Raw genomic sequence first — 7,543 nt, 5'->3', positions numbered from 1 at the left:
GCCTTCTTACCGTTTTTGCCTTTTGGTGGGGTACGAGAATTATTCACACTTCCGAATTAAACACTTATTTAAACTCCGCCATTATTAAATAAAGCAAAACGAAGTCCGAGTCACAGGACAGATTTCACTTCACGACCGAAAACGACCAAAGTCCAGCGAGAACTGACTGGGTCGGCTATTGTTACTGAAGGCAACAATCAAATGAACACATGCGTCTAGATGACGTCATCATAAATATACTCAATGTTCCCCATTGTTCTTTTTAGCGATTGCGCAATATCATATAATGAGAATTCCTAGAAATAAAATAATTCTTCTTAAGACCAAAGAGATATTTGACGTAAATACATCTATAAGGAAAGGTCATTCGGCAAAAAAGTGTAACGAAAAAGTGTAACGAAAAACGGAAACGAAAAAGGGGAACTAAAGAGTGTAAGATGGTTTCCTAGGAAACATCATCTGTTTATCAACAAATAAACAACAATGGTTACCTAGGAAACGTCACCTGTTTATCAACAAATAAACAACAATGGTTACCTAGGAAACATCATCTGTTTATTAACAAATAAACAACAATGGTTACCTAGGAAACTTCATCTGTTTTTTGTTACCTACGAAACGTCAACTGTTTACTCAACATTTTTGTTACCTTATCTTACCTTACATTACATTAAAATACATTACTTTACATTACATCCAGCTACCACAGACCAATCTTAAGCGTACCTAATTTAAGTTTAATAAGCAATGTCTTAATCAAACTTTACTCAAGTGTAAAGCATGTATAAAATAAATATTTAGAATAAAGCAAATATATAAACTTCCTTTCCGTATAGACGTATTTACGTCAAATTCTCCGGAACCGTGGTTCCACTGACAACTTTTACTAAAGCACAAAAGTAGAATTTATGTTGTAAGAATTTCAACCAGCAAAAAAGAAATTTTCGATCCACCTAAAACCAGACGGAAATTTATCCCTACTGTGCTACATGACTAGCTCCTCTCAACTTCAGTTTAATAATGATCCACATTATTATTATCCTCACAGTTACTTTTTCATCTTGCATGTGGTCCATAACCCCTCAGTATTTCTGCCTAAAATACACGAAAACTTTCCCATACTTTCTGCGTGCACTTCCCATCTTATCGTCTGTAATCTGACTACTCCACCAACACTAGGTGTGGAGTTCAAATCATGAAGCTTTTGTTACAACTTCCCATTCTCTCAATGCGTTCTTTTGAGTGTCCAGAACAGAAGTTTAAACTTTCGAAACCCATTTCATCTTCCCAAATGAAATTATTGTTATAACCTTATAAACACGCATCTAAATTTTGTACCAAAATTTTCTTCCACTCGTTGGCGACTATGCGGATTAAAAGTCTTATAAAAGTGTTGTAATTAGTCCTGGTAACTTGGATTTAACGGGCGAGCATTGGTTCATTAAAATTACAATAAACGTATAAACAATTATAATTACAATAAAATACATTAATGATTCTTAAAGGTCCTTATTTACTGATCGGCGCTGGATCTAACAAATCCCCGTAACTAACGAATGACCCTTCCGTATAGACGTATTTACGTAGACGTAGACGTAGGAGTAGACGTTTCAGAGGTCCTTGCTGCCTTCGCCCCACTGCAGATCATGGCCCGGCGAACTCTGTCGTGGCTACGAGGTTGTGACTCCCTTTTATTTGAAACAGCCATGAAGCCGAAGAAAAATACAAAAAGACAGGTCTGATTCTATGACAGCGAAACATGTCTCATCGTGTTTCGTCCTCTTAAGTTTAACAATTAATCAGTTTGCGGGGTCTCATTGCAAAATTCATCTCCTTCTTCAGACTTCTTTCAAGCTTGACGCTGATTGCTTCCTGGGTGTGCGGCCATGCTGATGTAATTTTCAAATTTTTTTTTTTGAACATAAGTTAAACGTCTGTCATGTAACCGCGCTAATAATAAGTTGCTTAGAGCCTTTAAATATAGCCTCCGCCGTGAATGCAGAATTCAAAAACGCCACTGCAGTAATCATCATACGCATTTTCGTTGGAAAATCTGACGAAGAAATAAGAGTTGAGCGATTATGACGTCTATGGTCAATAATAAGATAATTAAAATTGAGCTAAGAGAAACCGGTTATGGAGATGTGAACTGGACTCAAGTTACTGTCCTATGATTGTTCACTAATAAACTTTGAGACTCAGTAACCACAGAGAACTGTTTGCGTTACTTCATAACTACTTGCTTCTGATAAGTCAGACCTTATTGGCATAAAACGTTTTCTCCATACTTTTTACTGTTTCGAATCAACATTAATTCTTAAGACGAAAGATTCGCCCAGCATCATATCTGTACTTAAACAAGACAACTTAACACACAAAATATGTACACGTTATGTTCCGAGCTGCATATCAACAAACGATGTTTCTACTGGGTATTCTTATTACTCCATCTATTCACCATTTTATAGGGCATTTACTTCTATGTACCTGAGACAGACGTTGGCCCTGAGGTAATAGTGCATCAGCTGTTTCTGAAATACATGTGTTACATGCGTTAAACAGATTTCGCGTGAGGTATTATATACTTTATATCAGCGTCTTTCGTATGAAGTATGATGTTTCTACATTGGACTTGAGACTGCCTGCTCGGCTTGATTCTCAGGCCATGTTCCGTCACTTTATGTGATTCTATGTCCACGATTGCATCTAGTAAATAAACTTCACTTAACTGCGTGTAACAGCAAAGAATTTACTGAATCTGGCAGCAGGGTTTGCATTCTGTTAACGAGTTTTAAACTCGCCTGCATACACGCGGAATTGCTGTTTGTAATCTTAGTAATGTACAATGTGTATTTTTTTAATGTGTCAATTTAATCTGAGACATTTTTGATTTTCACGGCGGTGATTCTGTTCTTGAGGGTTTGGTGCCGTCTAGACCAGTGGTATTCAACCCTTTTCGTTCGCGTACCCCCAGATATAATTTCTCTTCAACTTTATACCCCCAAAGTCGGTGTATTATTTAGTTTCCAAGTTTCTTTACGACTAGATTAACTGTAAGACTAGATCAGTTATTCTGATAATTATGGTCCTGATGATGGAGGCAGAAAGGACGTCTAAAACGTCGGTAAACTTCTACCAGATTACACGGCAGAACAACAACTCAGAAGACAGCCATCTTTCAAAGTTTTGTATTTATTGACGAAGTTTATAAGAGCAGAGTAATGAAGTGGAATATACAGTCTGTTAAAAATATTTTTATCCCACCCTTAAACATGAATATTTAAATATACGAAAGTATAATTTTACCTGGTGTTCTGAATGGGTGTGAAACCGATTTCTTGCTGCGAAAAAAAAATATATTGATTTAACTGAAGAGAAGGCTTAGATCTGAATGAGAGTAAATAACATAAGGATGGTGGTAATTAAATAATGAGAAACTTTATAATTTGTGTCTCTCAGAAAATGTTATTAGCACAGTCATATCAAGGAGAATTTAATGAACCACAGTAAACTACGCAAGGGGAAGATAAGAAATTCATAATGCATTTCAATCAGTCCACGTGAATGGAGGAGAACTCTTGACGAACTTGGGCAAGTTTGGGAGGATGGTATTTCAATCTTATATAAATAAATGCGAGCTGAATTTAGCTGGCTCAGAATCTAATCCAGGGACGTGTTGTTTTGGATGCAGCGATGAACCCTCCGGTTACAAATAAGTCTGGGAACTTAATGACCAGATTGGTGACTATCAGCTTCTAAATATATACTCTGCTATGCTGGATAACTGTTTCACACAGTTCCGTAACTTGCAAATATATTATTTTCTATTTTGCATTCGATGTTCATTATGCCAGATTCATATCTGTTGTTCCATACTTAATCGCACTACAGATGTCGCATTGCACAGTGTTCTGCCACATTTCAGTTATATTTCGTTAAATATTTATCGAATCTAAAATGTTCAAATGAAAGCTGCATGCATAGATCTTAATAACATCTGTATCACGTGTCACGGAACACCACGTTGCAGAATTAATCATTTCTGAGAAAACGAATAAAGTTAAAATTGAGCTTCATACAAAATACGGGGATAAATAAAATAATGTTCTTTTAAGTTGCAAGGTACATCGGTGGCGATTATTTATATGCCCCAGAAAAGGTGTCCAATCTACTCCATAGCTTCAACCCCAAAGCATGCTACAGGCGCTAACAACACAGACTGAGCGATCAACAAGGATCATCCGTCATCCCCTGATTTCTTCACCCATTCGTACACCTTCTCCTGCCTTAGATAATTATGGAAATACTGAAGTGTCACCCTTCCTTAAATTTAACTTATTTTCATACCGTATGCTCACAAAATTCTGGCCCCAGAACGCTGTAAATATTTTGTTTATTCTGCCAGCTGAGCTACAACTGTAGGCATGCCATTGTTCTCACCACACAAAAGACAATGAAGACGAACTACATGCAGCTGAGAAAAGACTTCTTCTTACGTAGCTTTTGAAGAAAACTACAATTTTGACTTTCCATCGCTGTTTTAAAATTGTATCAGTATAGATATAATGTATGAGTTCTTGGTATATGGCTGCATGAAATACTGTGTGCGGCTGGTTGGTGGTAATAACCACTGTAGGAAGAATACATTACGATGGGGTCTGGAGAAAACTACATAATGACGAACTTAAAAATTAATAATTCTCCCCCAATATTGTCAGGGTGATTAAGTCGAGAAGAATGATATGGACTGGTTATGTAGCACGCATGGATGGGGCAAGAGGTGTGCACCGGGTAATGGTTGGGAAACCTGAGGGGAAGAGACCGCTGGGGAGACCTAGACGTAGATGGAAGGATAATGTGTGGGAGATAGGAGTTGAAGGAGACTGGATTTTGTTGGCCCAGAACAGGGACAGGTGGAGGTCTTTGGTTAATTCGGTGATGAACCTTCGGGTTCCGTAAGCCATCTAGTTAGTTAGTTAGTCAACAAATTGCCCGCCCCTTTTGGAACTGATGGTGTTCACAAGAGCCCGTCAAAGGACAACATGATGGGTTAAATTAATCAATTCTTCTACCACAAACCATACTTTTGAAGATCCATATCGATATTTCTCTCTCATACACCCCTGGATGTCCGAAAATGTCTCTACCCTTCACATTGCCTATCAAAAATTTTATAAGAATTTCTCATAGCTCCTGTGCATGCTATATGACGTGCCCCATTCATTCTTTGCACCGACAATATAAAGGTGGGTCAGAATTATGCAAAAGAACACAATGTTAGTGCAGTCATGTGGTAAAGCTGCTCCTAGGGCCCAGAAAGTTAATTTTATTGTACAATACCACTTGCGTGAATTCAGCTCTCAGAAACCAGGAGAAGTCATCATCACAGACAACTTCATGATCCTTTATGTTCCAAATAAAACTCCCGTCATACCAAACCAAAAAGCCGTCCCTAATGGCACGTGTTCATTATATGTTAAATAGATTGACATAAAATATTGATCAGGATCATCAAGAATTTTAAAATTTACCATTGCGGAGAACAGATGAAGAGACCAGAACGAATAAAATACTGAAAAACTAAAATAGTGGTCTAAAAACTTAAATAAATACTTGTAGTATTTTTATGAAATATATAAATGTTCTTCAATAATTGTGGACTTTTTCACTCTAAAGAACTTACGTTTACAAAACGTGGGAAAAGGGCAAAATTTTGTCATTCGGGCTATAGAGGACAGAGAAATCATGGTAACAGAATTTAAATACGCCAGTTTTGCTGAAGCTTGGGAGGAAGTGTTACTCGATTTTCTGACTCCCTGCAAAATTATAAACGGTTATTTCCACTTTTTCAAAATGACTGTTTTGTGTGTTTTCGTTCCTACGCATCGAATTAAATGTACAAATTCGGCCAAATGCATTGATCCGTACATTAGTGCAGACGCTAGCCATGGTTCCTTGCTAATGAGAACACATCCTCGATCTAACCTGCCACCCATAATTTGCTATCCCACCAAAGTGAAGTTGCTGATTTTCATCTCCGTCACCTCACTCGTAATACTGCTCTGCCTCGCGTAGCCGGAAATGGACCTCGGAGTTTAGATCTCGCTGCTTTTGAAAGGGGCGAAAGAAAGCCTCCAGCTGAAGCTTATTGAAATTCCTGGCAACTTCCCATCTTTGTCCGAGGCGTGTATGTGCCCACCCAACTCCTTTGACAACACTGTAACAGACTGCGTTCTGATTGTGCCCAATTGCTGTGACGTTATACGATATAGCTGTCTAACTTACTAGCGCCGTGGTACAGGGTCTGTGTTGAAAAGTCGACAGTTACTCAGCTTTTGAAGAAGTTTCATGCGTTGTGAAACTCTTAAAATACACCCCGTTGTGATTAAGTCGAAAGTAATCAGCACCTTCATACTGTACTTATTCAGGACCAGTTTAAAACAATCCAAAGTTATCTCTCCTGATGAGTCTATCTTACAAAAAATAAGCACACGTTTCTTATTTTGCTATTCGTACTGCGTGTACTGTTTATCTGTTCCTTGTTAGTTTAATTATGTTATTAATATTAGCTGATAAGTACTGTTATAAATTCAGTCACAATACAAATTTCTCCGTCGTTTTATGGTCTCTTTCATGCCTTCTCCTTAGACCTCGGTCTCAGACCACTCTTACTTCCAATACAGTGTTCGCATCTTCGTGTAGTTTAGTCTCAGCTTTTTAAAGGACGCTGGATCAACTGCAGCTTAAGATGACCTCTGCGTATGAATACTGAAACTAGGAAACTTCCGAGTACAGATCTAGAGATTAAGCTACTAACCACGCGTCATTTCAGAACGGTTTCTTGTTGACACATTAGTGGGTGGTCTGTTATCGTCACTGGGAGTCAACTTAGGTTTGCTTCAGGACCTGCAGATACGCGTCGCACGTAACACAAATTTCATTAATTCTCTATAATACGATGATGATGATATAACATCTAGGCTCAAAGTCGCTAATTTTCTGGCTATTGTTATTTGAGATATACTTACTGACTATGAGACACATAGTATGACAGTTAATTACATTCACGTCCTTGCAAAGCCATACGAGAAATATCTTTGGGTCTAGAGGACTTCATGGCGATGACAGAGGCAGTATGACCTCAGAAACATCTGTAAACATCGACCATTCTACACAGCGTAACAACCCAGAAGACAGAAATCTTCATACTCATCGCTCTGATGATGGAGGCAGTATGACCTCTGAAACGTTGGTTAACATCGACCATTCTATACAGCGCAACAACCCAGAAGACAGAAATCTTCATACTCACCGCTGTTAAAACCTCAAATTTTACATCTTAAGAGAGACTTGAACCCTGGAACGTTTTCGGGTCTGTGACCTTAGATCTTGTATTTTCCTCTCCGAAAAAGAAAGAATTTTGCCTCAGCGTCGTTCTGTTATCGCGATTAAATTCCCGTAAACAGAAACCATCCATGTCACGAATCGAATCCAGTGTCGAGGCCTCTGTTTTTGTAATTTCCTCTTCGGAGCTAAAAGAAAC

The sequence above is a fragment of the Zootermopsis nevadensis genome, unplaced genomic scaffold (assembly GCF_977971745.1).
Source record: "Zootermopsis nevadensis isolate Lab colony 2312 unplaced genomic scaffold, Znev_1.0 Znev_ptg000007l, whole genome shotgun sequence".
NCBI lineage: Eukaryota > Metazoa > Arthropoda > Insecta > Blattodea > Termopsidae > Zootermopsis > Zootermopsis nevadensis.
Note: the sequence above shows the minus strand (reverse complement) of the source record.